This window comes from Sus scrofa, chromosome 9, assembly GCF_000003025.6.
Source record: "Sus scrofa isolate TJ Tabasco breed Duroc chromosome 9, Sscrofa11.1, whole genome shotgun sequence".
NCBI lineage: Eukaryota > Metazoa > Chordata > Mammalia > Artiodactyla > Suidae > Sus > Sus scrofa.
This window is the reverse complement of record NC_010451.4, coordinates 71,373,412-71,397,027: the sequence shown is the minus strand read 5'-3', so window position 1 is coordinate 71,397,027 and position 23,616 is coordinate 71,373,412. Positions and strand designations below refer to the sequence as shown.

Genomic DNA, 23,616 nt, shown 5'->3' with positions numbered 1-23,616 from the left:
TTCAATTTTTTATGAAATTCTTTAAGCACTGAGTTTAAGGTGGCAGCAGCAGGCTCACTCTGGCTGGCTATGAGGGTATTGTAACTCTCAAGCTAAAGAGGGGTAAATGAGCATTCCAGGGTCTGCAAAATGAAAAAAATACATTTGCAATTCATGTATCACAGAAACAATTATTCTTCAAGTTTTATCATGAGGAAGTAAGAAAGGCAAAACACCCTATATACACACATTCATATACATAAATTTATATAATGTATTTATGTAATATATAACACATCACTTTGTGTTGTAATAACAGTTGACCATGGACTGAAATAGAAAGTCTGTCTGTATACAGTCATTTCTATATGTCTTCCACACCATATGTATAAATTCAGTTCAAAATAGCTTGGTGTTTGTGTTAGTGAGATCTGAACTTGAGTCATAGTGTTGACACTTACTCCCAGAGACTTGGTACTTTATGTCTTAAGGATTTAATCTCTCTACGCTTCAGTTTCTTCAAGTAAAAAAATAAGACTTAAATCTGGTATCTGCCTCACAGTGCAATTGAGACAGAGAATCAATGTGATTGGCTATTGCTAATAATGTAGCTATTAATTTAAAATAACAGAGACTATTTTGAGGCCCAATGTAATAAGGCCTGAAGACAAATGATAGATGAATATATTTAACCCATGTGACTCAAATGTGCTTCAATATAAGTCTGAGAAATAAGAAATAATGACATACAGAATGCTGATATAAATCAAAGCAAGTCTCAGTGGAATTTTTAGGGAAGTTGAGGGTGGTAGGATTAAAACATAGATAGAATTGTCATTGCAGTGTGTTGCTTACCAGTTTTCAACATACTAATGAAAAGAAAATGGCTTTTTGGAGGGCAAATCTTCATTGTACTTGAACGTTCTTCAGTACTCTAAAGAGGTTCTAGTAGTATTGGTTGGTTTTTGAGTTCAATAACACATTATCTTCATTTTCTATAACTAAAAAATTTTAAATTATAAATATTTATAAAATAAATTATGCCAAATTGTTCTGAATGAGCTTTGCACTTTCTAGTCATTACATTTTGTTCATTTCACTCCCTACTTAAAATATATTCCTATCTCTTGTCTGTCAACTCCAATCCTATATAATCTTTCAGAATTATTACCAATACCACTTTCTTTCTGAACCTTCTCTAATGTCATCTCAGGTGTCAAGCTTTCCCCCATTCGTAGGAATTACTATGGGATTCCCATTTGGGTATAAAGAATTTCAACAAACAACTGTTGACCAATTACAATGAACCAGACAATGAAATTGCTGCTGGAGACAAAGATGAAGAAGATGGTCCCTTCCCTTCTCTTAGGGGATAGAGTCCAGTAGAAGGAGACAGAGATGCTAAAAAATCATTATTCCAAGGAATATTTTTATAAAATAAAGGGGACAGCTATAGAGAAATATACTTCATTGGGAAGAAAAAGGTTGCCCATTAATTTGTCTTTTTGACAAATCTGGGTGTTCATCTGGAGCATGGAGCTCAGTGAGGGTTTTGTTAGGTTTTTTTTCAGAGTTAGAAAAGTGGCCATTTAAAAGTAGTTTTTCATTTTCTGTCTCTACAATTTGAGGAAAAATTCACCTTTATAGGAAAAATTTTTTTTTTATTTTGAGAAAGCGTTCTAACATGCATTTTGATTATGCAAAAGTACAGCCAAAATGCTCCTCTGGAATGGGGATACTAGGGACTATAAGTAGCCAAACTACTTTGCACAAAGATGTCAGTATTTGACTTTACCATGGAAAGAGTTACATCTTGTATAAATTAGCTTTTGCCACAATCATGATACATAACAAACAACCTCAAAACCCAGTGACTGAAACAAAAGTTTTTTATTTTCACAGATCTATGAGTCAGCTGGGCTGGTTTTGCCTGACATTGCAGGTCTGCAAATGGGTCTTTCTCACATGACTTTCATCCTTGTGGTCCCACTGGGCTCTTCAGGACACATTCTCCACATGGCTATGGCAAAGGCACATCAAGGGGCAAGCCCAACCACATAAACACTTTTCAGGCTGATTTTTATGTAGCAGCTGCTAACATCCTACTACCCAAAGCAAAATACGTACTGAACTCAAAGTCAAGAGGCAGGAACTTCAGTAGTAGAGAATGCAAAGCTATAAGGCAAAGTATTGGGTCCAGTAACTCAATCTCTTCTGTATCTCCATAAAGATATCAATTGAAACTGAGAGAAGGATTTGGGGTTTGTAGTTACTCTTGGGAAGGAGAGATGTGAGAGATGTAGGAAAGATATGCTTATAGCAGAAGGTATATAATCTTCAATGTAGGAACAGGCGGTAATTAATGAGTTGGCCGTGACCATTTTGTTACACCCATGTTCCTTGGTAGAGTTTCTTAAATGTTACTGCTCAATAATAGCTGGGTTGGGGAAGTTAAGACAGGCCCATGAAGAAAACAAAGTCAGGAATATTGGATAGAAAATATAGTTTTGAAATGATTGTAGAATTCATCTGCAATAAGATGCCTGGCCATGAAGATAAGCAATAGTGAGAGGGAATTGTGGGAAATAGGAGTTTCCCTCCAGGTTTTTTAGAAATACTCTATGTGGGTAAACCTAGGGAACACTAAATTTTCTACTAATATGGCAACATATAGTCTGTTTTTTGAGATACCGCATTTGCATAATAGCTGTGAAGTAGGACATAATTAAGTCTTCCTAATGCAAGCAGATTTACCAGGGATATTATTAATTATAACTTGTCTGTTTTAGATTAAACTAAGTTTTAGTCACTTCCTGGACCTCTTAGCCCAAATGCATTTATTTGGATACAAAAGTAACATTACCCTGTAGGCTTAAATCATACATCTCATGATCACTTATATCTCTTATCGCTTACTCAGTCCATAAGTATAAAACCCAAGCTATATGCAGGATAAACAGCTACGTAAAACAAAGTTTCTAATTTCAAGTTATCAGTCCAAATGAGGTGATAACACTATAAGACAGAAGATGCAAAGTCTATAAATGAAGAGACAGATGCTAGTCAATGAAAATCTTGACCCATGAAAGTCTAAAACAAACCTGATCATAGTAAAAAAATCCCTTAATGTTTTTAAATGGACCATGACGATCAGTAAGTAGCTGGCTCAGCATTCAGAATGTTAAGTATATAAGCCAAGCATTTATCATCTAAATGTTGGAATCTATCATGGGAGTCCCAATGCAGAATACAACCACAGAAAACCAAAGCAATTAAATATGCCCATTCCTTTATATATTTGTTCAAAATCTAATCACAGAGCTCTTACCATGTTCCAGACATCTATGGAGGAAGAAGCAGTGAGCAAAGTAGACAAGAGCTCTGCCTTCCTTCCAGTTGATTGAGAGAGGACACACAAAAATCATGTGTGTAATTTTGTAAAAAATGAAAAATGTAATTGCTACAAACAAATTAAAGAAGAGGCTATTATGGAGCAAAATGAGGAGAGGTCTATTCTATCAGGTTGTCAGGGAAGGCCTATCTGAAGCACCCTTTGAACTGTGACCTAAATGGAGCTAATTGTGCAAAGATGATCTGGGGCAGAGGATTTTAAGTGGGTTTGACATTGGCAATGGGAAATAGCTCTTAACATGTCTTTCCTTTTATTTCTTGCTTAGTTTAATAAAATAAGTTTATCACTCAGGCTAATAGATTCTATGACTATTAGCTCAACTCATTGTATTCATTAGTATTTTTATATTTCTAGATTTCATAGACACTAGAAAAAGACAATGTCTGACATTTTGTACATTTAACATATATTTTTAAAAGTCCAAAATATATGAAGAATTTATGCAACAAACAAAAAAGGATCAGACTAAAAAATGGACAGGAGTTCCCGCCATGGCACAGTGAGTTAAGAATTTAACTGCTGTGGCTCAGGTCACAGCTGTGGCTTGTATTCAGTCCCTGGCCCAGTAACTTCATATGTCATGGGTACAGACTTAATAAAAGGGGGCGGGGGGAGGCAGAAGATCTGAATAAGACATTTTTTCTAAAGACATACAGCCAGCCAACAGGTACATGAAAAGATGTTCTATGGTACTAATCATCAGGGAAATGCAATTCAAAACCACAATGAAACATCACTAATAGAATGGCTCTTTTCAAAAGGCAAGAAATAGCAAATGCTGTCAAGAATGAGGTGAAAGGGAGCTCTTGTGCACTGTTGGTAGGGATGTAAATTAGAGCAACCACTATGGAAAATAATATGGAGATTCCTCAAAAAATTAAAAATAGAACACCATATGATCCAGCAATTGTAATACTTCTGGGTATTTATCCAAAGAAAACAAAAACACAGATTCAAAAATATATGTGTGCACTCATGTTCTTTGCAGAATTATTTATAATAGCCAAGATATGGAAATACCTAAGTGTTCACAGACAAATTAATGGATAAAGAAAATGCAATACACACACACACATATACACATACAATGGAATGTTCTTCAGCCATAAAGAAGAATGAAATCTTGTTATTTGTGACAAATATGGATAGACCTTGAGGGCATTATGCTAAGTGAAATAAGTCAGATAGAGAAAGATAAATACCGTATGATCTTATTTACATGTGAAATCTAAAAACAAAAACAAAAACTGTACTTATAGACACAGAGAATAGCCAGAGGCTGATGGGAGGAGGGGAGTGAAATGGGTGAAGGGAAGCAAAAGATACAAACTTCCAGTTATTAGGTAATAGATCTTGGAGATGTAAGGTAGAGCATGGCAATTATAATTAATAGTACTGTATTGCACATTTGAAAATTGCTGAGAGAGTAAGCCTTGAAAGTTCTCATGGCAAGTAAAGGAATTTTTCTAACTATGTAAGGTGATTGGTGTTTATTGTGGTGATTATTTGGCAGTATTTACAAGTATTGAATCATGACAGTGTACACCTGAAATGAAACAGTGTTCCAAGTTGTCAACTGTACCTCAATTTAAAATTTTTAAATAGAATAAAACTGTGGCATGATGTTACTTACCTCTGGGAGAAAAGAATGCGGAAGCTGTCTCACCCTCGCATCTGGTCTATCCTCATCTTTTCAAAATTTTTCACTTCACACTCCAGCTAGACATCACCTCTTCACCCAGGAAAAACTGCCAAGCAGAAGCTTCCCCCCTGCACTTTCCTAAACTTCCTGTTTGGAACACCTTCCTGAAGACTCCTTGGTGCTGGGAAGAAGAGGGTAGCAGAGGAAGGTGAAGAAATTCTCTGGAAATGCTAACTCACCCCCTAGGTAAGGACAGGACGATGCCAAGTCTCCGTCTCATCAAACTCTGTGAGGACCACAGGCTTCCATCAGGAGCAGGCATTCATCTCTCTCACAAAGTGGAAAAGGGACTGTGGCTCAGGAGTTTTTGCCCAGATGGTAAGAGCTGAAAGATCTGCTCTAGAAAGCCACAAGTGGACACTACATTTCTAGTGTTAGAGGATTTCAATCTAAAATGGAACTGGAGGAGGGAGTACCCTGCCATGGCGCAGTGGAAACTAATCCAACTAGGAACCATGAGGTTGCGGGTTCCATCCCTGGCCTCACTCAGTTGCATAAGGATCTGGCATTGCTATGGTGTAGGTCGCAGATGAGGCTCAGATCTGGCATTGCTGCGGCTCTGGCATAGGCCAGTATCTGCAGCTCCGATTCAGCCCCTAGCCTGGGAATCTCCATATGCCCTGGGTATGGCCCTAAAAGGACAAAAGACAAAATAAAATAAAATAAATAAAATAAAACAAAATTAAATTAAATTAAATTAAAAAATGGAACCAGAGGATATAAAAGGGAGAAGCTCACACATGTGCCCTCAGAAAGATGAAACAGGATCTGGGACTGATTTCCTCTGAAGGCCTGGCTGACAGAAAATCTGAACTCTCCTGACCTAGGAACATTCACTAAGCATCCCTCCTGTCCCCAAGTTAGTGAACTTAATACTTGAACTATGGCTGGACTCCCATCTTTGCACTTCTCACTCACAGACTCGCATGCAGCTTGCATTTCCCGAACTGTAATTCCTTTGTTATTGCCAAATAAACTTTATTTCTGGTTATTCAAGCTTGCCTTGGTTTACCTCTTTATTTGGGTTGACTCTGGATAAATGATCTTAAGCTGTTTTTGTACCTATAGCATAGTATCTTGCACAAAGTGGGCATTTTGTAAATATTTGTTAAAGTAATGACTGAGTGATCAAGTGATTATGTAATTCTACAGTTCAGTAAAGAAATGTTCAAATAAAACGCAGGACAATAACAAATAACTCCAGTGTTTTCATTGATTAGGATTTAGTTTTGCAACCTAAGGGTTTGGTCATACTAGTTTCCATCTTACACCAAATTTCCTGGCTCCATTACACTTATTTAGAGCCAACCCAATTAAGCTGGAATAGGAGGTTTAAACTAAAACATGTTAAAAGAAAATCCATAGCACTTTAAAGAAAAGAAAGTCCTTCCTCCAGCAAACAAACATTTTAAGAATGTTAATTGGAACAAATTTTATATTGCAATCTTTTGTCACATTGTAAAATAATCCCTAACCAACTGCAGGGATTCTGTTGCTGAGAAGTCATTGCTGTTGGCAAAATTTAGGTGGAAAGAGAATAATGGTTGTATTCTTTTGTTTAGGGAAATTGAACTGATTCTTGCCTATGTAAAAAGACGACAGATTCTAAAAAGAAAAAATGTATGTAAAGTTTAAAATTCAGTAATTTCTCAACTAAAATTAGCAAAATGGTTGCCTAAGGGATTAATCAATTTATCATCCACCATTCTCACTGATAGATACATTGACTATATGAAGAAAATGTCTAATCTTAATGTGTTAGATCCTGGTAAGTTTTGAAAACTTGATTTCACACTAGATCATCTAATTGCAATTCAACTAAGTTAGAATTTTATATCAGTTGTTTCTGTTCTCAAGAGCTGATTATTCAGTTTTCAGGAATTTTGTGAACCAGTGGCAAAAACACCTATTATTATTCATGAGATCTTTAAAACTTACAAATAAACATAAAACAAAGGTAATAAATACTCAAAACTCATCATTAATCAGTGATTTTACAGTATTTTACTGTTATTTATGCTCTTGAGGTTATTTATGTCTTGTATCTATATGGTGGAAATACATATAATGATATAATGGGATGTTACTGAACAGCTTTTCCCAACTCCATGTTCAGAGATGTCACATTGAAACTGGCCATAGTGGCAGTATGTATCCTGTGGAAATTAGAGAACACTATAAATCAGGGCTTAATTTATTGTTTTCTTGATCATCCAGACAAAGAAAGTGATAGAGAAAATAATAATGATGGGCAATAAATTTAAAAGCATGTCCAAGAAATGTATCATTGAGCCAGTTGTTAGACTCTACCAGAACACACTGAACTAGGGATTTGAGGATTTCAGATGCACAAAACCAGAAATCCCATCCCATATGTCAGGGTCCACTCTTTAATAAAGAAGGGCCTGACCGTGGGTTTGAAGACTACCCTTGGTTAGGAGTTTATAGGCGTCAGAACTTGTCTTCTCTTACAATTAAGTTTTAGTCCTATAACTCAGCTTTTATACCTTTCTACTGCAGGAAATGGGAGATTCTTTATATGTTGCCAAGGAAGCCCCTTGGCTTTCAAACTTGGCTTTTAATTGCTGAGAAATTTCCCTCAGCATTACAAAAGCAAAAACATACAAACAAATAGAAAATCCAAGAAAACAAAAAACTTTTTCCGGAATGTCAATTGAGCTGAGCAATAATCACCACTCAATTCCAAAGTTCTTGTGGATATGACTGCACCCATAGTTCTCAAATACCTACACAGTATACCAAATAATACATTTACTTTTGCTAGTAAACCATCCTGGTTTACTATTAATAAACGGTTTAATAATTGCACTGCTACCTAGTGTGAGGGACATACCATATACCATCCGTGTTGGAGTCCTCACTGCCTGTCCATTGGCAGGTGGGTTCTCCTCCAAAATCCCATTCAAACATCTATTTTCTCAGCACCAGTCCTGACACCATCTCAGGCAGGGTTCCCTGGGAAGCACACCATGAGACAGAGCTTAGCAGACAACCTGTCAAATAGGAAGTGTTCCTGAAATCAACACCTGCAGAAAGGAGTAGAAGGAAGCAGAACTGGGCAGAAGGAAAAGGAAATGCTGAGCTCTGATATAGTCTCAAGGAAGGTTTCTACCAACCTCATGGAAAGGTCTGGAACTTGGGTGAACCTTCAGAGTTGTCCCAAGGTGGGGAATGGGATCCAACCTTTATAACCCTGCGCTGATCAGCCTTTGCAGAAGGGAAGAAGAGGTCACCATATGCAGTTTTCTAAGCTCTAAGCAATGACCAGTGAATGCTGATGGGCGAGAGCTCTCCTTTGGCAGTACTCCAGTAGCCCTCATTCCTGAAGGGGAAGCTGGGTGGCAAAGCACAGCACCTGCCACAGTACTAGGTGCTATTCTAGATGCTGGGGATATGAACAATAAATAAATCAATAAGAAAATATGTGGCATGTCAGATGGTGATGAGTGTTATGGGGGAAAAAAATCAGAGTCACTCAACTCCAGCCACAAAACATCCATGATGTTTTTCAAACCCACTATTCATGTTTCTATTCCAGGGTCTTTGTTGCTTCCTAACTGGAATGTTCTTCCTTCTCACAACTTAAGACCCTCACTCCCTTTAGGTATTGGCTCAAATGTTACCTTCTCAATAAAGCACTGTCTGCTTTCTTGAAAATGGCAGTGTTCCCCCAACATTGACATATTCTAGCAGTCTCTGCCTCTCTTTCCTCACCTGTCGGTTTTCTTTGTTTTCCTGAAAAAACCTATACTCTGCTCCTCTGACTACGTACTCCCCTTCTTAGGCCTGAACATCCTTGCTGGGACCGGGGTAAAGCATTTCTTTTCTTTTCCTTTATTTTCCCCACAGCGATGTGAAAGAATAAGAAATACTCAGCTTGGTATCTCTTATTATAAAGAATACTTAGCTCAGTTCCCCCATCCCCTACTCCTACCCCTGCTACTCCCAACCTTGCCACTAAATGATAAAGGAATTTTTCTCAACACTGGATATCAACTGGGAGGAAAAAAAAAAAACTAATAGGAAACTCTGATTATAGCAGATCAGGAGAAAATGATTTTTAAATGGCCCTAGAAAAGTGTGCACACACAAGTGCTGGTTTCCTGTGAGCGGGTTTTGCTTCCCTCTCTGTGGGAACCAGCTTCCCTTCACAACCTATTCCAGGCTGGGCTAGGTGGACTAGGTCAAGCCTTGTTTCTGAGTGCACGTATTTGCTTAATAGTCACCCCTTCTGTCTTCCTGACTGGATTCAAATATCTTCATACTTGAAAAGGATCTCTGTAAATCCTTTTCAATCTGTTTTCCCAACAGATTTATAGTAGCATGAGCTCAGGCTCTGGATTATGGAGTGGGAGAGAAGTTTAAGCAAACTTTGTACAGTTTGATTCTCAGTATAAGTTCAAAACAAACAAAATCGTTCAGATCTGAGCAAAAGAGAAATGCCATCCTTTCGATATTGTACAGTAAGTGCACATCGCAGTCTTCTCTCAGTCAAAAAAAACAGGCATTTCCATCATGTAACTGTGGGTGTGATCATTTACAAGTGTTAGGTACCTGATGCTTTTTCTAACACGTCTGTTTTCCTTCCATTTTATTTGCTGCTTCCTTTTCACTGCCATTCCCACCCACGACCCTCTATGCTCCAAGTCACAATTTAAGTGTTTCTCCTGGGAGTTATATATTCCATTCAATGACAGGGGTTCCCCACTGGAGTTCATGTAGCTGAAATATCCAGATGGTTGTCATAATTCTTCACTTGACTTTTCAGTGTGCCTGGCTATTCTTTCTCATTTCATGCATCATCAAAACATTTTTGAAAGTCATCCTCTCCAAAGAATGAAAAGGTGAAGCTTCAAGTAAGGTGTTCCACACCAAAGTTAGAAACTACACTTGAATTCAGAGAGCAAGTTTTTCAAAATCAATGTAAGATTAACATGACTTTAAAATGTTTGCCTTTTCTAAAGAAAACTATCGGCCAATATCTCTCATGAATCTAGATATGAAAATTCTCAGCAAAATTTTAGCTAACTGAATCCAACAACATATAAAAAACATCATACACCATAACCTAGTGAGATTCATTCCAGGGTCACAAGGATGGTTCAACGTACACAAATCAATCAACTTCATACACCACATTAACAAAAGAAAAGTCAAAAACCACATGATCATCTCAATAGATGTAGAAAAAACATTTGACAAAGTCCAACATCCATTCATGATCAAAACTCTTACCAAAGTGAGTATAGAGGAAACATACCTTAACATAATAAAATCCATTTATGACAAACCCACAGCAAATATAATGCTCAATGGAGAAAAGCTGAAAACCTTCCCACTAAAATCTGCAACAAGACAAGGATGCTCACTCTTACCACTGTTATTCAATGTATGTTGGAGGTCCCAGCCACAGCAATCAGACAAACAAAAGAAATAAAAAGTATCCAAATTGGAAGAGAAGAGATAAAATTCTCTTCTAATTCATCTATATGCAGATGACATGATACTATATATAGAAAACCCTAAGGACTCAACCCAAAAACTACTTGAACTGATCAACAAATTCAGCAAAGTAGCAGGATAGAAGATTAACATTCAGAAATCAGTCACATTTCTGTATACTAACAATGAAATATTAGAAAAGGAATACAAAAATCAATACCTTTTAAAATGGCACCCCCAAAACATCAAATACCTGGGAATAAACCGAACCAAGGAGGTAAAAGGCTTATATACTGAGAACTATAATACATTCATCAAGGAAATTAAAGAGGATGCAAAGAAATGGAAAGATATTCCATGCTCCTGGGTTGGAAAAATTAGTATCATAAAAATGGCCATACTACTCAAAGCAATCTACAGATTCAATGCAATCCCTATCAAATTACCCATGACATTTTTCACAGAACTAGAACAACCAATCCAAAAATTTATATGGAACCACCAAAGACCCAGAATTGCCAAAGCAATCCTGAGGAACAAAAACCAAGCAGGAGGCATCACTCTCCCAGACTTCAGGCAATATTATGAAGCCATAGTCATTAAGACAGTGTGGTACTGATACCAAAACAGACAGACAGACCAATGGAACAGAGTAGAGAACCCAGAAATAAACCCAGACACCTGTGGTCAATTAATCTTTGACAAGGGAGACAAGAACATAAAATGGGGAAAAGACAGTCTTTTCAGCAACTGGTGCTGGGAAACCTGGACAGCTGCATGCAAATCAGTGAAATTGGAACACACACTCACACCATGAAAAAAATAAACTCAAAATGGCTTAAAGACTTAAATGTAAGACAAGACACCACCCAACTCCTAGAAGAGAACATAGGCAAAACATTCTCTGACATCAACCTTACAGATGTTTTCTCAGATCAGTCTCCCAAAGCAACAGAAATAAAAGCAATAATAAACCAATGGGACCTAATCAAAGCTTCAAGCTTTACACAGTAAAGGAAACCAAAAAAACACAAAAAGACAACTTACAGAATGGGAGAAAATAGTTTCAAATGATGCAACTGACAAGGGCTTAATCTCTAAAATATACAAACAACCTATACAACCCAACAGCAAAAAAGCCAACAACCTAATGGAAAAATGGGCAAAAGATCTGAAGAGACATTTCTCCAAAGAAGATATGCAGATGGCCCACAAGCCATCAAAAAATGCTCAACATCACTGATTATTAGAGAAATGCAAATCAAAACTACCATGAGATACCACCTCACACCAGTCAGAATGGACATCATTAATAAGTCCACAAATAGCAAATGCTGGAGGAAGTGTGGAGAAAAGGGAACCCTCCTGGTGGGAATGTCAATTGGTACAACCACTATGGAGAACAGTATGGAGGTACCTTAGAAAACTATGCATAGAACTACCATATGACCCAGCAATCCCACTCTTGTGCACCTATCCGGACAAAACTTTCCTTGAAAAAGATACATGCACCCGTATGTTCCTTGTAGCACTATTCACAATAGCCAAGACAGGGAAACAACTGAAATGTCCACTGACTGATGATTGGATTAAGAAGATGTGGTATGTATACACAATGGAATACTACTCAGCCATAAAAAGAACAAAATAATGCCATTTACAGCAACATGGATGGAACTAGAGACTCTCATCCTGAGTGAAGTGAGTCAGAAAGAGAAAGACAAGTACCGTATGATTTCACTTATATCTGGAATCTAATATATGGCACAAATGAAGCTTTCCACAGAAAAAAAAAAATCATGGACACGGAGAACAAACTTGTGGTTGCCAAAAGAGAGGAGGATGGAGGAGGAGGGATTGGGAATTTGGGGTTAATATATGCAAACTATTGCCTTTGGAATGGATAAGCAAGGGGATCTTGCTGTATAGCACTGGGAACGATGTCTGGTGACTTGTGATGGAGCATGATAATGTGAGAAAAAAGAATGTATACATGTATATGTGACTGGGTCACCTCACTGTGCAGTACAAAATTGACAGAACACTGTAAACAGCTATAATGGAAAAAATAAAAATCATTACTAAAAAAAAGTTTGCCTTTTTTATATGAGTAGACTTATTTATTGAAGTTTTTCAATAAATATTTATTGAGCATCTATTATATGCCAGACATTTTTCTCAGCATTTAGCATGACTCCGTGAGCAAAATAATGCCCCTGACACCATAGGTGCTTACAATTCTGACAGGAAAGCTGCAAATAAACACAAATGTAAAAAAGCAAATACAGTATACGGCATGTTAAGAAGCTTCCTATGTTATACAGGAAGTTTTCCCACTTGATATGGGACAAAAAAAAGAAGAAGAAGAAAACATGGTAATGAGGAGCAGAAGAGCAGGAGGTGTGGAGGGTGCAATAGAAAATAGGGTGCCTAGGGCAGACTTTATTGAGAAGATGACATTCCTAAAAAGAGTAGAAAGATTTTCCAAGCAAAAGTCACAGCCTCTACAAAGGCCCTAAGGTGGGAGTTTGCCTGGCGTGTTTGAGGAATAGCAAGGAGACCGGTGTGACTAGAGAGGGGTGAATTTAGAGGAGAGGAGGAGAAAAAGAAGCCTCAGCTAGGGAGGTGGGGTCAGAATACGTAGGGTCCAAAAAATCATTGCAAGGACGCTGGCTTCCATTCTGATTGCACTGGGGAGCTCTTTGATGATGCTGAGCAGAAACATAATCTGATCAGATTTAGTTTTAAAAGGGTCAGTCTGGCTGCTGAGAGTAGATGGTAGGAAGGACAAGGATGGAAACAGGGAAATAGGCTAGGAAGCTGGTAATGATGGGGCAGCCTAAGGTGGTAGCAGAGGTGGTATTGAGAAAGGGTCAGCTTCTGAATGTATGGTGAAGGTGAGGAAGAAATATAATGCATTGGGTAGAGGGTGTAAGAAAAGTCAAAGTCAAAGATGCTGCCAAAGTTGTACCTGAGCTCCGGGAAGATTTCGTTGCCACTAAGTGAGATGGAAACAACTGCAGTGGATGCAAGTGTGGGGGCCATCTCTGGAGTTCAGTTTTTGACATGATCAGCCTGAAACAACCAAATGATGATACAGAAGGTAACTACATGTGAGCCTGGAAATCAACAGAGAAAGGTCTCAGATGAAGAGATGAATTTAGGAGACCTGGGAATTTAAGTAGGATTTAAAGTCATGAGTTTAGATAGGATCATCAAGGAAGCAGTGCAGGTAGAAAAGAAAAGAGGACCAAGAACTGAGATACAAAGTATCTCAATATTAAGAGGTCAGGTAGGAAAGGAAAAACCAATAAGTAAGACTGAGAAGAAACAACTAGCAAAGTAGGAAGAAATCCAAGAGAGTATGCTATCTCAGAAGCCAAGTGAAGAAAGGCGGAAAAAATAAGAAGTGAGAACTGACCATTGGATTTAGCGACAGGGAGGTCATTCATGATCTGGACAAGAGCAGGTTCAGTGAAGTAGTGGAAGGAGGCAAACATCTGACTGGAGAGGATTCAGGAGAGAAAGGAAGAAGAATTAGAAACAGAAAGGCGAGATATCACTTTCAACAAATTTTGCTGCAGGAACCCAAAGAAATGAGATGATAGCTTGTAAAAGGGAGATGGGAGGAGAAGAACATGTTTGTATTCTCATGACTACAAATGTTTGTATACTAGAAATGATCTAGTAGAGAACTGACATATTGATAATACAGGAGAGAGAAAGAACAATTGCTAAAGTAAGTGGGTGAGAAAGGATGCAATCTAGTGCAGAGGTGGAGGGGCTGGCTTTAGTTAGGAGCATGAATACCTCCTCTTTGACAGGAGATGGGATAGTGGTGTATGAGGGGATAGGTGTAGGGGTGGAGATGTGATTGTAAGAGTCAGTGGATGTCCATTTCTAATTGCTTCAGTTTTTTCAGTAAAGTAGGATGTATCAGGAGCTAAGATGATAAAGATGGGGATGAGGGAAGAGATATTGGAGAGTTGAGGAGACCAGTGATGTCAAACAGGTGGTGACTCTGTGAGTAAATGGACTAGAGAGGAATGGATACTGCGAACACGAAGGGTTCACTGAGTTTGTGCTTATGAATTTAGAGCAAGACCAGTCAGCACAGTTGTGTTCTTCTCCAGCCCATGATGAGTTGCCCAGGTCCCTGTACAGAGTAGGCAAGGAGTTAAATTTAAGCAGCATTGTGGTTTCACCAAACAAACATGACAGCGGGAAAGGGGCAAAGAATTTGAAGGCTGTACAATGAGAGTGATTATTGTAGGTGCTGGGTAGAGTCCTGGACCTGAAGGAAGTAAGAGAGTTAAAAAGTGTTAGAATTGAAGGTCCCAGGGTGGGAGAGTCCAAGAATCATGGTCAGAATACTAGAGGAGGTGATCTAGAAAGTCAAGAGTGTTGGTCAGAATGATATGGATGGACACTGAATGGGAATGACCTGGCCTAGCAGGGTCTGCCCACAGCAGAAGGGAGGTCACCGCCACTAGGGGAAAGGGGGTTTTAGGGATCTGAGAACCCAAGACCTTGGAAGGATCATTTACTGCAGTATTGAAATCACCAAGGGCGTAAAATCTCAAATGGCAAATTAAGATAAACAAGGCTAGGGTACATCCGAGCAATGAAATATTATGCAATTGTTAAAAACAGAATTTTGGAAAAATATTTAAATATATAAGAAAATTATTAAAGAATGCCAAGGGGGGAGATCTAAGATAATTTTATAGGCACTATGATCTAACTACTTTCAAAATATATCTTTAGGCACAGAGAAAAGACTAGAGGGAGATCAAATGTCAATGGGGTTTATCTCAATGTGAAATTTATTTATTCTTCACATCTTTTGTGACTTTTCTAAATTCCCTACCAAAAAAAATCAAGAAAAATATATTTCAAAAAGAGAGTAAACAAAAGAGAGTAACATTATATTATAACCCTAGTACATTAAACTTCCCTCAGTATTTTTTTTCAATTTAGTCATGGCTCCCGCATTCCCCAGTCTTCCAGATGATAGTTTACATAGATAGGTTATGTGAAATATGGCACAATTGCGTGGTTAAAGTTTAAATTTTCTTTTATCTTCAGAGGATTTTTTTTCATACAATAGATTTTTTTTTTTCAGTCAATTGGGACTCTAGGAATGTGCTTTTCTTCCAAAAGTTCTATAAATGGATGTTCATATTTGAAATGATCTTTCCTTCTAGATAGGACAGACATCCTTTGCAGGAGCTATGAGAACACACAGCTATATTTCTAAAGCTTTAAGCATCTAGAGCTAGCATGGAGAGCCAGGATGGTTATAACTTAGGTCACTTCTATAGAGCTGTGACCATTTAAGGCTAGGTTGTCAGAACAAAGCTTCTTATGTGGGGGCAGGGGGGTGTCTTTGTCCCTTGTGACTGGGCATTTTTGAAAAGAATGCAGTTAATTTGAAATTTATAATTAAGTAATTAACACATACACACAGCTTCTCCACCGGGAACAAATAAATGTCTGTGTTTGTGAACTTAGCAGTTGTCTTATGTTTCACTTTTACTTCCAGCTTTTTCCAAAGAATTTTTTCCTTGACCTATTAAGGGTAACTACAGGGGAAAAGAAAAAGACCTCCTTTTGACTCTCAGTAAAATAGATTTCTACCAGTCCTTATCTCGAACACCCTCTGTAGTCTCATGTTGACAATAGAGGAATAGGTTAGGGAAGATATTCTAAGAAAAGACTTAGGGTTGAACCATATGACATTTTGGAACACATTAATCTCACACTGACCCAGCCTGAGAAACAAATCCCATTTCCCATTTTAAAGATTTATTTTATTTTTAACATGTAAGGTTAAGGAGGAAAACTTTTATTTTTATTTTAAAGCAATTTACAGTACAGTTGACAGAAGAAAACTAAAAAAAAAGTACGACTGAACTTTAACCATCAAAAGTTTGTATTTCTAATCTTCTCTGCAGAAAAGTCCCTGGGGGTGATTTTGAGAGGAAAAAACATTTTCTAAAAGCTGAAAAATCCTACTTTAAAACAAAATTTCTTAAGTCATGCGGGTCTAGAGTCACTTTGCTTTTTCCTTTGGCTACACACCTTTTAAATCTTTGGCATCCTTGTCTAGAAGCCCAGTCCTTACAGCCTGGTCAGGGAGGGAGACAGGGTTGCTTCTCCTGTAAAATATTGCCCATATCTTGTTTTGCCTTGGCCTCTATTCCCAACCACAAAGCCAAGGCAAATGAAAAAGAAGACTTCTTTTCTACATCAAGCTTCTGGTAGACCTTCCATTCAAAAATATATTTGAAGTATCTAGGAAGCTTACAGCCCTTTTTATAGTAATTCCAATTTGTTTCAGTCTGCCTTTATGGTCGTATAAGTAGCTTCAAAGGAGAAAAGACCTAAGGGATAACCTAGAGCCCAATCTTACAGACTAAAAAGGTACGTGACTCACCCACGGTCTGATTGGAGACCCCTAAGTGAAGACCCCGAAATTAGGTTCCCTTGTGTATCTACAGTAGAGATTTTCTGTGTGCGTGTGCGCGCACACACACACACACACACACACACAATCTTCAAAGTCTTCAAATAGCTCTATGTTAAGGATTGAAAGAAGCAAAAACTAAAAATTTGGTTGGAGTTTCTGGTTCCACACCTGCCCATTATAGATTGGAATTCCTTCGTATTTAAATTGCATTAGTTCAGACACTTTGTATCCTGAACAACCTTAAATGTACAAACATCTCAAAATTATAGAAGTCCAAAAACTTTCTTTGGTATATTAATGTTTAATTTTTCTATCTCTTCCCATGCCAGTTTATGAAATTTCTGTTGATCCTAAGCAAAGTAAGAACTTGTCTATGTAGTCCAAAAGTACCAAGAACCTCTGGCCTGTGTGATCTAAGATAAATGGAAGTTTGTGCAACTAACATGGTTTTGGCAAAAACATGCTTTTAAAGTTAACAGAGCCCTAGAGCTATAAATGGAAGTTGGTTATATTAAAATGAAAATCAACAACAGCAATAATAAGGGATACTTACTAAGTGCCAGACACTGTGCCTCATGTTACATACATTGTTTCATTTACTACTTCCAAAAGCCCCATGGGGAGAGCTACTGTTCTTATGCTCACTTTATAGGTGGGGGAACTGGGAAAATTATGAATTTGCCAAGATAACAAGCTGGTAAGTAGCAGAATTAAAGATTGGAACCAGTCAGTCTTAACCACTCCTCTAACCAGATAGCATAGAAGAGTTATTAGAAAATTGGAAAACAATGCTTTTGTCTGAACTCAGTGCTCAGTTGAACAGTCTGTGTATTTAATTGATGGCTGATAGTGTGATTAGCACCATGTACTCTTTGGAAATGTTGCTTATCAAACATGGAAAAGTAAAATATTTGTGCTGGCTCTTCCATTCCCAAGATAAATTTTATTCATTTCCATTAACATGTTAAGATAGTAATAATAAAAAAATGAATCATGTAATTAAACCGTTAGGTTAAGAGTCTACAAAGGCATGACCTACTAATTTTCCAAACTGAGAGCAAACATTAATGGGTTGATGGACTTTAACCATGGTGGGAAAACAACCCAACGTGCCCTTGTAAATCATTGTTGAATTCATTACTCATTACAGATGGTACTTCTCATTATCATGCCACATGTAAAATCTTGACAAGATTTGCCTGACATCCAAACCTGACTCTTCTAACTCTAGCAGCATGCTTCTCTGGTGTCAGCCCGCTGCAGGTGTTTCTCTATCACAATGAATAATTACATCAAACAAAGACACAAAATATTCTAAAGCTGACAAAACCACACATCTGAAATCTGTATTTTCTACCTCTTGGGAAATTAAAATCTACAAGTATAGGGCTTCATTGCCCGTGTCTTGGGGCCATTCCAGGTTTATAAAGAAAGATTTCTTTGCAAGTCCATGGATCGCAATAATACAGGAAATTAAACCTTATTTATAGACTGGACATCAGCACACCAGCATGCTCTCTGTATCTCCCAACAAAAACAAAAAAACTAGCAATCAAAGAGTGAGCGAGGAATGACAAGTGTTTTGACAGCTCTAAAATACTTTGAGGTATTTTTAGCATATTTCTGAGTCGTATTAGCTTAACCTGTAATAGAATATAAATGAGCCCATATGGCACAGATGTAATTATGTTCCATGCGAGAAATCCCTGTGGTAGGTTGGGAGGAGGGCAGGGGGAGAAGAATACACTAGCCTCCCCCCTCCCTCCCCTTCCTCCCTCACCACATGTGCCTTCTGGAGGGCATGATTTACACATCATTTGCATCGAGAAGAATATGAAGAAACACAATGCTAACACACTGCATTGAAAAGGGCAAGCCAAAGATTGGGGACCCCTAGGGGAACTGCTCTCTGGGACTGACATCCAGTTAGGAGCAGAGGCAGCTTCCTCTCGGGATCACATCTGATGAAGCGATCTTTGATTATGTGGGCCCAGCAATCATAAGGCGTAATTATTATTACTGCGAGAGAATGAGCAACACATCTCTGGGGAAGGCCTCTGTCACAGACACTTTGCTGGCGCACGCTGGAAGCAAATGTTCTCCCAAGGATCATTTTCATTCCGACCTGATATTTAGCTGAAGCTTCTTCGACTACCAGTCATGAAACATTAAATATAGATTAGAGCCAGAGAGATGTTGAAAGTTGAAATGCACTGGAGGTGTGCACTGGTGTCCTTGAGAAACAACCCGACTGCTGTCCAGATGTTGCAGCAGCAAGGCAGAAAGGTCCCAAGCTGCAAGGAGGCCCCCACAGAGGAGAGAGGGGGATGTTGAACGTTCCACTGGCCTTCCGTTCGCTTTATTTGTACTACATTAACTTAGCGGAGAATCCTAACAGGCTCTTAGTGGTGGATGTTGCAAAGTGTTCGCTGTCAAGAAAGCATGAAGAAATGCTTTTGTGCCAGAGAAGGGAGTAATTCAAAGCACGTAATTGATTTTGTACAGTTTCAAACTGTGATAAGACTAAGGCCTAGCAACAGAAACATATGTTAGCAGTTTTGTCTGTGTTTCTCAATGAATCCACAAAAAGGAGCGCCCCCATAACTCGTAGATGGTTAACTGGCTTTGAACATCTCACTAGATATTAACAGACACTTGTGGTGGAATTTGGAATAAATTGGCCCACTTGGAAGAGTTTGCAGAAGGGCAGCTGTGCTGTGCAGAGCAGAATCCATCCCCCAGGTGTGTGATGGGAACACCTTTTCCAGTTCCTCAATGAATGTCCAAAGCTGCGTCTACGCTGGAGGCTTTCCCCAACCCCCTCCCCACCATCTTTGAGGATGTGAATCAGAGGGAGGCTCTGGTACAAATTAGAAACACATAACTAGCATATTCAGGGAAGAGTGGCTTCCTAGCAGTCCCTGTAAACCAGAGCTATGAAACCCGTCACCCTAGAGGCAGGAAATGGAGTTGGAGGAGATGAGACGGGAGGCAAGCAAGGATAGGAGCTGAGAGTCAGGAATTCCTTGCTGGTGAAGGCTGACAGCACTGCCTTGGATGAACAAAGGGTTCTCATTCCCATAGACCTTTAGAAAGAGGAGGTACTGCTTAGTTCCTCTGGTCTTTGTGGAAGCAAAGAGCTGAATGAGATGCCATGCTGAACCCCTCCCCCTGCCACCCTTTTCCAACTCTAAGATTTTACCTTTCCATGAAACAGCTCACAGGATTTCTGAATTTCTCTCCCACCAAAAAAGGGGGAAAAACCAAAAACTTTGTCTGAAATTGCAAGAATGACTGGGAGGCCCTCATCATTGTACTTCTGGGCCTAAGGTGGTTATTGACAGTCAGCAAGGCAAGTGCCCTGAGGCACGAGAGAGGGGAGGGGCAGAGCAACTCTTCCTTTCTGAGCCTCCACCACCCCCCAGCTCAGGATGGAGGCCCCCTCTGCAATGCCAATGCTTGTGTTTATACTGATGTTGGGAATAGATTTGTGTTGAATAACAAATATAATTCACCCAAAAGAGGGGAAACACCAGTCCCTACCCATCTTTGTTCCAGTTATGTAAGAACCCAGGCAACTGGGAAGGAAAGGAAGCTCAAGAAAATTTGCCATACTCAGTCCAGTGGATTGTGGTTCCTATAATAGTTCTAGGGTGGGGGGCAAGGGGTGGGATGAGAAATGTTTCACCAGAGAAGAATCCCTTGAGTTGGATCTTAAACATAAAAAGGATTTTCCAGGTGAATGGAGTTGGGGGGTTGGGGTGCTTAAGGAGGGTATTCCCGTAGTTGGAACAGCATGTGCAGAAAGAGAAACTTGGAAGTGTATATGGTCAGGGAACTGCAAACAGTCTGGTGTGACTAGCATGTGTAAAATCGAGGTTAAATGAGAAACTGGACAGGTAGATAGATGGTGGCCATCCTGAGGCATGGGGAAAGTACTGCACTGAGGTTGTAAGGTCAGTTAGGTGGGGTCCCAGATGGCAGAGGATGAATTCCTGAATGAGAGCGGGAACAGTGGATGGAGAATAAAGAATGGGTAGGAGAGAAGGTAAGGTGGTGAAACCCACTGGGCTTTAGTGGCTTTAGAAGGTGAAGAATGAAGGAAAGGAGGTGGCTAGGATAATTTGCCGGGGGAGTGAGCAAATAATCTCCAAATCATTTAAATTTCATCTCCCAATTGATTATTGGCTTGTAATTTTGTGTTCTTGTGCTTTGCTTTTATTTGATTTGAGGTGCCTTGATTTGGAATTTCCTGGATGTCAGCAAAAAGAAGGCTTTTAAGAGCTCAGTTGTGCTGGGTGCCTCAGGATTGTGAGCAGAGAAGGAAGGGTAGTTATAGGCACTGATAGATATTTGGGGGGAATAATCTGACAAAATATATTAAAAGGCTTTAAAATATTTATATCTTTTGACCCAACAAATTACACTTGTAGGGATATAGCCTAAGGAAGAGATCCAAACTACTCACATTTTGTGCAAATGTCCACTGCAACATTATTATAATGTGAAAAATTCTAAATGATCAATAATGGAGGTATAGTTATATATTTGCTCTAAAAGTAGTACTTGATACTGTTACACAAAAGAACAATATAAAGTATAAAAATTGGAAAGTGGCAAATAGTCATTATTCACAAGTGAAATGGATGTCTATTAGCAAACCTCATAAAGAATCAACTAAAAAACTACTATACATAAGAAAGTTCAGTAAAATGACAGATTGCAAGATTTGTAAAAATGTTCAAAGCTTTCTTACAATGTGCAGTCAGTTAGAAAATATAATAGAATTTTAAAAAGTCATTTGTCGAGGGAGCATAAAATGACCAAATAAATGAAAAGATACATCCTAGTTGAATGGCATTTCAGTAGTCTATTTTGGGGAAAAATAATTCAACACAGAAGAAAGTCAAATTTCCCTAAATCAATATATAAATTTCCCAAGTTTCTCAATAAAGGTGGGGTTTTTTGGTGTGTTGTTGATGGTGTTTTGGGGGGGGCGTTTTGTATTGTTTTGCTTTTGAATAGGAAAAGTGAGTCTAAAGTTTGCAGGAGGAGGCAAAGTCATTCAGGAATAGCCTGGACATTTTTTTTTTTAATTAAAAGGTAACAAAGGAGACTAGTCTGACCTGCCATAGTATTTCAGTAAATAAAACCCTTATGCACTGGTAATTAAATACACAGCCAGATCAATGGAAAGGAGTTGACAGTCTAGAAATAGAACCAAATACACATAGGAATTTAGCATCTAATAATAGTCCAGCATTGGCTTGGTCTTAAATTTTAAGAAGATGATGGTCCTTCAGAAGCAGACAAAGTATTTTTAAATTCAGTGGATTTTGAGTAAATTTTTTGCCTATTGGGGAATATTATAATTTGGTTCCATTTTTATAACAGTCAGGATGGGGAGTATATTTGTTTTTACCAATTGGTATATGTAATTAAATATCTATATGTATTCCCCACACGTGTATTTTCTATATAATCAGATACACGGTGAGCAGTGTATGTGTGACATTTTTGCCTAACACAGACATTCTTGGGCACCCAGAGAAACAAAGCCCTTACTTTATCATCTTTAGCAAAAGGTTTGTTAGGTGAGGCATTTAAAACTTCTGGCTAAAATCAGGTTTGGGGATTATTAACGGATTTAATTTCTGCAAGCCAGCCCCATGACACATTACCATGGCTAGCTAAGCATTAACTGGATTTTCCATCCATTTCCCATATTGTTGGGCTCAACCTTCACTTGTCAGCCTGGGCAAATCCCTTAACCCCCCTAAGCCTCAGTTTCTTCCCCTGTCAAATGAAGGAGTTAGGAGAATTGATCCCTCCAGGCCCTTCTCGCTCAAAGCTCCTGTTATTCTAGGTACAGCAGCCATTGCTGTCCTCTGTTGCACTAAGCATTAGGTGAAACAAAAGGAGACATGTGTTTAGCTAAAAACAGTGCAGACATTTTAGGGAAAGTTTTTTGCCAGTTAAAAACAATGGTTTCCAAGCTTTTTTTGAGCCTGCAATTCTGCAGGGTTTTTTAAAAGAGAATTTGTCTCAATATTTGTAAATACACTTACTTAGAAATTACACACATTTATTGCCATAGTTGTGTGTGGGAGGTGTGTACTTGTGTATATATGTATTAAGGTATATTGTGGTGATATATTATGTTCATTTAAAGACATTCAAAAATTTAAAACTAAAAATCCTAATATTTTCTTCCTTATAGTCCTTGTAGTTCTTCTAGCACTGCTGGTTTAAAGAATAAAACTGCTTTATTCTTCAATTAGTCCATTTAATAGAAAGCAAGCTGGTAGAACCCAGAAGGTTTTTCTATTTAATGGCAAAAAGAAAAACAATACTCAGAACGATTTTGTTTTTCAGCTTACCAGATGCCACCAATTAATTTGTGGTTGAGAGGCAGCCAAGTGTGGTTTAAAAAATACCCTTGAATCTGAAGGCAGAAAACCGTAGTTTGAATCCTCATCTCCAGGGGCTTCTACCACTCTCTTTGCATCTTAATTCTTGGTGCCTTAGTTTCTTCCTGTGTTCAGTAGAGTTGCTACTACATGCCTTACACACCCCACAGAGTTATCA

At 38.4% G+C, this 23,616-nt stretch overlaps 1 protein-coding gene across 7 annotated transcripts in view; it reads left to right on the top strand.

Annotated features, from left to right (window-relative positions):
- The window catches only part of MTERF1 (mitochondrial transcription termination factor 1), a 566,280-nt gene that overhangs the window by 456,839 nt on the left and 85,825 nt on the right, over window positions 1-23,616 (top strand). The window lies entirely within an intron of this gene.